This window comes from Rhamphochromis longiceps, linkage group LG3, assembly GCF_057381845.1.
Source record: "Rhamphochromis longiceps isolate RC_006_pf linkage group LG3, R_longiceps_female_GT1.1, whole genome shotgun sequence".
NCBI classification, from domain to species: domain Eukaryota; kingdom Metazoa; phylum Chordata; class Actinopteri; order Cichliformes; family Cichlidae; genus Rhamphochromis; species Rhamphochromis longiceps.
The window spans coordinates 349363-356428 of record NC_140559.1 but is presented as its reverse complement, the minus strand read 5'-3'; positions in this window follow the sequence as shown (position 1 = coordinate 356428).

Below are 7066 nucleotides of genomic sequence, written 5' to 3'. Positions count from 1 at the left end.
CAGCTGAGCCCTTTTCAAGCTCAAGAGCCCTAATACGGAGATGCATAGCTTGCACTTCCAGCTGCCTGTTGCGGGTCTCCACCTCTTTTATGCGGAGCGTGAGGCGCAGATCCTCAGTGGACGTACCTTCACTGGATTCAGAAATCCGATCAGCCTCCGTGCCAGTAGCAGACGCATCAACTGCGTTAGCATCCGCTTCAGATGCAGTGCCATCTGCGCCTTTCACTGGCTTGCTTTCCGCATCATCTCCCCGTGGTGGAAGCACACCTTTCTCCACTAGCTTTTCAGCCAGGGTTTCCTTTAACTCTACCTTGTGAGCACTGTAAGACACTTCCACATCGTAAGAGTTTGCCACAATGAGCTAGAGTTGGATGTCTCGAGACCGGTCTCGAGACCACTTTTACGTGGTCTTGGTCTCGTCTTGGTCTCGACGGACTTTTGTCTTGGTCTTGTCTTGGTCTCGACGGACTTTTGTCTTGGTCTCGGTCTTGGTCTCGCTGTTTCGGTCCTGCGTTCTCAAATTGACATAGTGTTCGGGCGATTTGGAGTCAACCATCAGCGGAGCGGGGGGGTGGCTTACTGGGTGTTAGATTTGTATTGTTGATTGTCATTTATGCTTAGAAATATTTACTCATATATGCTTAGAAGTGTATAATCAATTGTAGTTTAAATTGTTGATTTATGGTATAGCAAGCACACGTATATCTGTTTAAGTATAAGAGCCTTTTGTTAGATGGACCCAGACGTCCTGGCACCAGCTAGCACCAGAGTCTTCACAGGGTCACATCTTGACCTCACACACACACACACACACACACACACACACACACACACATACACACACACACACACACATACACACACACATACACACATACACACACACACACACACACATACACAGGCAAGGTACTCTTTGTGTGTATGTAGACGTCATATGTTAATGAACCTATGCATATTCATGTAACCTCAATAAAAGAACAGTGGTACGGGAGAACGGACGAGAGCAACTGGGGTCAAGCGAAGGAACGGCGCTTTGTCCGGTTTCTCCCGTGCACGAGTAACATGAAGAACTTTGCCTACTTGTGTCTTGCTTTGCAGTGTAATTATATTGTCTTCAGTGTTCCAGCGGATAGGTACAAGCTACAAACCTATCATTAATTGGTCCTTCGATGCCGGAGCCCTGGAATCGCATTCACCGAGGGGAGGAGAGGCACGCTGAAAGACTGACGTCAGCCAGGAAGTTCCTGTGGATTCGCTGTCTGTCTTTTCTCCTCGATGAATGGTGATCGGCGGGATTCGAGGCTGATATTACACGCTAAGCAACGCCAAGTAAGTTTAAGTCTTTGCCACTGTGTGCGGCGGAGCACGCGGTCACTGTGTGAGACTGCGTTGAGACAATAGGCCTCATTTTTGTTGGTTGTGAGTGAGGATATTTGTTGTTGTTGTTGTTGTGTGAGTGTGTGCGGAGTAGAACACGTGGTCTGTGACACCGACTGCTGTTGTTATCATGGTTTCCTAAGCAGCCAGGAGTGTGTGGAGAGGGCCAGCCCACATCAGCAGCACTTGAGATATGCTCTGGTGGATGGCTTTCCCCCCACCCCTTGCTGACACAAAATGTTAACTCTTTAGCTTGCCCTGATCGACAGCAGCCTGTGTGCCAGACCATAGACGTAATTGAGGTGGATAGTTGCTAAAAGTAATGTACATTAAGCTTGTGGTTGCTCAAATTCAGTACAATGACATATGAGGTGAAGTGATATGGGTAAATATTTAAACTAATGAAGTGCATAGAGAAACTTGACCTGTGTGAAAGACTGTCGTCTTATTATGAGCCATTTTTGAGATATGCAGCACATCTGTGAAAACAACTAATATGCTGAAGTACATGATGGAGAAGCTGTATTGAATATGAAAGTGTAAGACTTTGCCGCTGTGGGCAAAGAATGCACCTACTGTGTGATGTTGCGTTGCAGTTTTCCTGCATCTTGACTCATGTGTGTGGAGTGTTCATAGCATCAGCGTCATGTTTTCGTTTATTTGTTTTGTTGGGTTGAAAATAATTAAATAAACGTGTGATCATGCCTATGGATCACCATGGCACATATCTCCAGCCATATGATTTATTTATGCAGATGAAAACGTGAGTGTGAATGTGTCTGACATCACAGTGTTTTCGTGCACTGTGCAAAAGTAATTGCCTTTGATTGTGAGTGAGAGCGGTGATTTTGCGGATCACAAGCTGTTGTAAAGAAATAAAATAAAAAAAATAAAAGAGTGAAAAAGAGACAAGTTACATTGTAGACGAAGAAAAATAATCATAGCAGAAAGGTTTTCTGCTTTTAAGAAAGGATTGTTCACACAGACAGAGAGAGAGAGAGAGAGAGAGATGTGTGTTGATTAAGCAGTGATGATGATAATGAACATGTCTTAGTTTGTCACTTTCAGGTGAAAAGCAGACCTGTATCAATTTTCCACATGCAGCGGTCGGACGGAAGAAATTTATAGTTAAACATCATTGGAAACATGCAAGCCAAGTTTCTGGCTGACTTATTTACAGCGCAATGTGTATGTGTCTCAACCTCACAAGCAAGCTCACTCCTCCCTGAAGAATGCAGCTCCACAGCAATAACATGGCAGATAAAGAGACAGCAGCAAGTCCTGAGCAAAAGTCTCAGCGAGCAGCAGCAATGTGGACAAACAGCACCAGAGAAGAAGAGCAAACCCATCATCCTGACTGATCGGATGAATGGCACTGTGTTTCCAACAAGCTGCAACTTCACTATGCATGTGAAGAAAACGTTTGAGGAGAACTGAACAGTTGGAGTTTGACATTTGCCACCTGTGGAGTAAAATGGCAAGAAGAGACAGTGGAACACAGGACAAAGCTGAAGGAGAACTGCCGGGACTGTTGAAGTGGGAGAGGACAAAAGAGTGAGAGGACAACAGAGTGAGAAGACTAGGTGAGAACACATAGGAATTATTTAATGTGGGAAATCAAAATTTGGGTTAGCAAACCTGGGGAAAAGAAAACTGACTGCTTAAGTTGGAAAATTGTGAAGGAGTCTGAAACACTGCGAAAATAGAAACATACAAAATCACACAAACAAGCAGAACATGAATTAACCCTACTAACAATTTCAAACACAAAATGACTCATGAAGAATCATAGCACATTAGTTAAGAAATGATTAAATAATAGCAGAGAAGTGTGTAGAAAATGCAGCTTTTAAGAACATGCTCTGCTGGATATGCAGCTCCACAGACATGCATTAGACCTGCCTAAGACCACAAACACCCAAGCAATGAAAATTAGCTTGTTATCTTTCATCAGTGTTAAAATAGTGTCAATTTAGCAGACACTTGTTATTAAATACTGAATTTATCCAATGCAAAAAAATTGACTCTCTAGGTTGCAGGACAACAATTTAAACTTTTGTGGGAAAAAAGATTCTGGTTTGACCAACCAGTGATCAGACAATAAATTTAGTTGTTGATATAGTAAATTGGGAGAAGCTTGCTGCTTGATTGAGGCAGCACATGTAATTTACTGTATGAGGGAAATTGTCTTTTGTGATACTATTTTGAACATGCTTTCCTGTCGTCCTGTCAACTTAGTGGGTTAATAGCTGATATGCAAATTAGTTGATCGTTCTTAGATTAATGAAAGGTGATTGAATTCTAGCACGAGTGAATGAGATGTGTTGGAGTTTGTTGTGTGTTGAGTGGAGACTCTAAAACACTGAGTTTCCTGTTTTGATGTGCGAGTGAATCCTGTATTTAGATACACAACTCTGAATACGTCAGAACAAACTTCTTTTGTGAAGTGCACGACAGCATGTCACATGTTTTATGATGAAGGGAAAAAGGAAAACTGAATAGATCTGTGGCCTAAATGAGTGAAGAGCACAGACCTGGCGATTAAACTCATAGCTAATAAGACATTAGGGTTGTGTTGTGTGTTGTGCAGCTGATGGTTGGTTTGGAGTGAATCTAGCTGATGATTCTTCTCCTGTTGTGAAGTTGATGAGGAGCTTGTGTCATGACTTAACAAGGCCTTTTTATTTTGATACTTTCACAGTGCACTGAGAGTTTGGTTTGATAATCTCTGTTATTTTTCATTTTTCATTTTTGAACAGCACTGATTTTGTTTGTCTATTTCTTTTCTTTAAGCAGATCTGCATGTCAGAAATTAAAAGTGCTATACGACCTGTCGAGAAAGCTGTTACAAGTGAGTTTTCTCCACATTGAAATGGGCTCAGGAGAAAGCTACTTATTTGGGACAATATTAAATGAAAGTCCCGGCCTAAAAAGAATTCAGCGATGTAATCCAAACTAAAGTTCTTTTTCTTTTTGAAATGACGTCATTTTGCTGGAAGTGGAAACTAAATGCGACGATGGGTTCCACTATCAGCAAAGAATGAATGAATGAATGAATGGAAATAAAAAACAAACTGACTGACTGGTAAAAGCTGACAGGACTTGACCACGACTCAAGGTTAACCTCCACCTAGACAGGACACAAGGGTGGATGAATTTATGTGTTTTTTGTTACAGGAGCAGAAAGATGACAGCAACATTCGAGGTTGCATGACGATTTAATCTTTTAAATGCCATTTTCTCTGTCTGTGAATTTACTATGTGTGTGTCATTCACTAACTAGTGTTGCTCACAGACATTACTGTGAGAAAGTGTACACACCTGCGCAGCGCTAACATTTACATTTCTTTTTACAGCAGATGATTAATCATGTGTTTGATCATGTGGTTTATAAGAGGATTAGTTAATGTTTTCCTACTACAGGATTTCTGGGTTTATATGTGAATGGGGTTAGGGTTAACAGCTGAACCAGGAGGAAGGCAGAGGAGATGGACACATGACAACTCTCACCTAAGAGAGACAGATCCAGCAGGCCCAAAATCAGGACTATGCGTGATGAGAAGGAGTGCCTGAGAGGATCGTCCACAAGATGGGAGCTGAGGCCAGGAGAGAGACTTCAGGAGGATCAGAGATCATCTTCAGCACAGCAGACATCACACAGAGAGCTGTGCTACTGAGCTTCCAGGAGATCAAGAGGAGACTTAACACAGCAAGCAGCGTTGGGACAGGAAAACTCGAGGGATGAGGGGAGCGTGCCAAGCTCCATCGACAGCGCAGAGGGAGTCTAAGGATGACATCATGATTCTGTGACAAGCACAGGAACCAGAAGCTATGGTGGTGATAACAGCAGTTTCCTATGAGGTCTGCAGCTTTGGAAATAGCTGAGACCCATGTTGACAAACAACAAAACCAACTGGTGTTTGAATGTTTATCCTACATACATTTGGACTCTGGTCCTATGGACAATGATGGAAACAACTGGAAGAGACATTCATGACGCCCTGCAGAGCTTAAATGTGATTTGCACACCCGGAGGAAGCATCACCAAGCTGAGATGGTTTTGAAAATGTTACTTTCTTATTTTCACTATTAAATTAACAATTTCTTTGTTTGCTTGTAGGATGCAATTTGCCATGAGATGAGATCAATGAACGGGATAACTGCTAATACATTTGTTAAACTGTGTATTTTTTCAGTAATTTAGGGTGATTTGACATATGCTGAGTATAAAAATGTTTGCATTGAAACTGACAGACATGAGGTATTCGTAACTGGGAACTTTTCAAGCATAAAGGTCAAAAAGGGGGGAAATGTTAGATTTGTATTGTTGATTGTCATTTATGCTTAGAAATATTTACTCATATATGCTTAGAAGTGTATAATCAGTTGTAGATTGAAAGAATGTTTCATCCTAAAGGAGGTCTGTAACAACTCTGTGTAGAAGGGAGTGCATTCATTCCTCTAGAGTGTCCTGGCATAAATCACATTCTCCCTAAGAGAGTTTATCTTTGATTTATGGTATAGCAAGCACACGTATATCTGTTTAAGTATAAGAGCCTTTTGTTAGATGGACCCAGACGTCCTGGCACCAGCTTTGGGGAGTCTTCACAGGGTCACATCTGGACCTCACACACACACACACACACACACACACACACACATACACACACACCCACATACACAGGCAAGGTACTCTTTGTGTGTATGTAGACGTCATATGTTAATGAACCTATGCATATTCATGTAACCTCAATAAAAGAACAGTGGTACGGGAGAACGGACGAGAGCAACTGGGGTCAAGCGAAGGAACGGCGCTTTGTCCGGTCTCTCCCGTGCACGAGTAACATGAAGAACTTTTGCCTACTTGTGTCTTGCTTTGCAGTGTAATTATATTGTCTTCAACGTTCCAGCGGATAGGTACAAGCTACAAACCTATCACTGGGCCTAAGCCCGGGTCATTTTTTCAGAAGCATGGGGTCTTTTGGAGTGTAATTTGTTAGTTAGATTCCTGACTGACAACTGTATAAAACAAAAACAACACACAAAGCACAGAGCACACCGTCGTAAATTCCCCCTAATTTTGGTATGATCCGAGCTCAGGCACTGAGCGACTGAGCGCAGCACCCATGTGAGCGAGGGGGGAGAAGCTACTGCCTGCGAGTTTGCTGCAGACAGAGGAGAGCTTAAGTTTGACCAGGTACCAAAGCAAATCATAATAATGTAAATATGACAGTGTATCACAAAAGATTGATATCAAATCAAATCAAATCAAATCAAATCACTTTTTTATTGTCACATCACATGTGCAGGCACACTGGCACAGCACATGCGAGTGAAATTCTTGTGTGCGAGCCCCACAAGCAACAGAGATGTGCAAACACAACAACACAAATGAGCAAAATACAAGAATGGCCAACCTGAAACTAATAAATATATGTACAATATATAATAGTATATGCATTTCTGGATGTGTATACTAAATATTTTCCTACGTGTGTGTGTGTGTGTGTGTGTATACACATTTTTACAAATTAAATAGTAAAAAAATAAAATAAAATAATAATAATAATAATAATAATAAAATATATAAAATATACAGAGTTGAATATGTGCAAAACAAGTGGCATTTATATACAGTATGGAGTGCATAATGTTGAAGTTCCAGTAGTGAAGCTGAGGTGTCTAT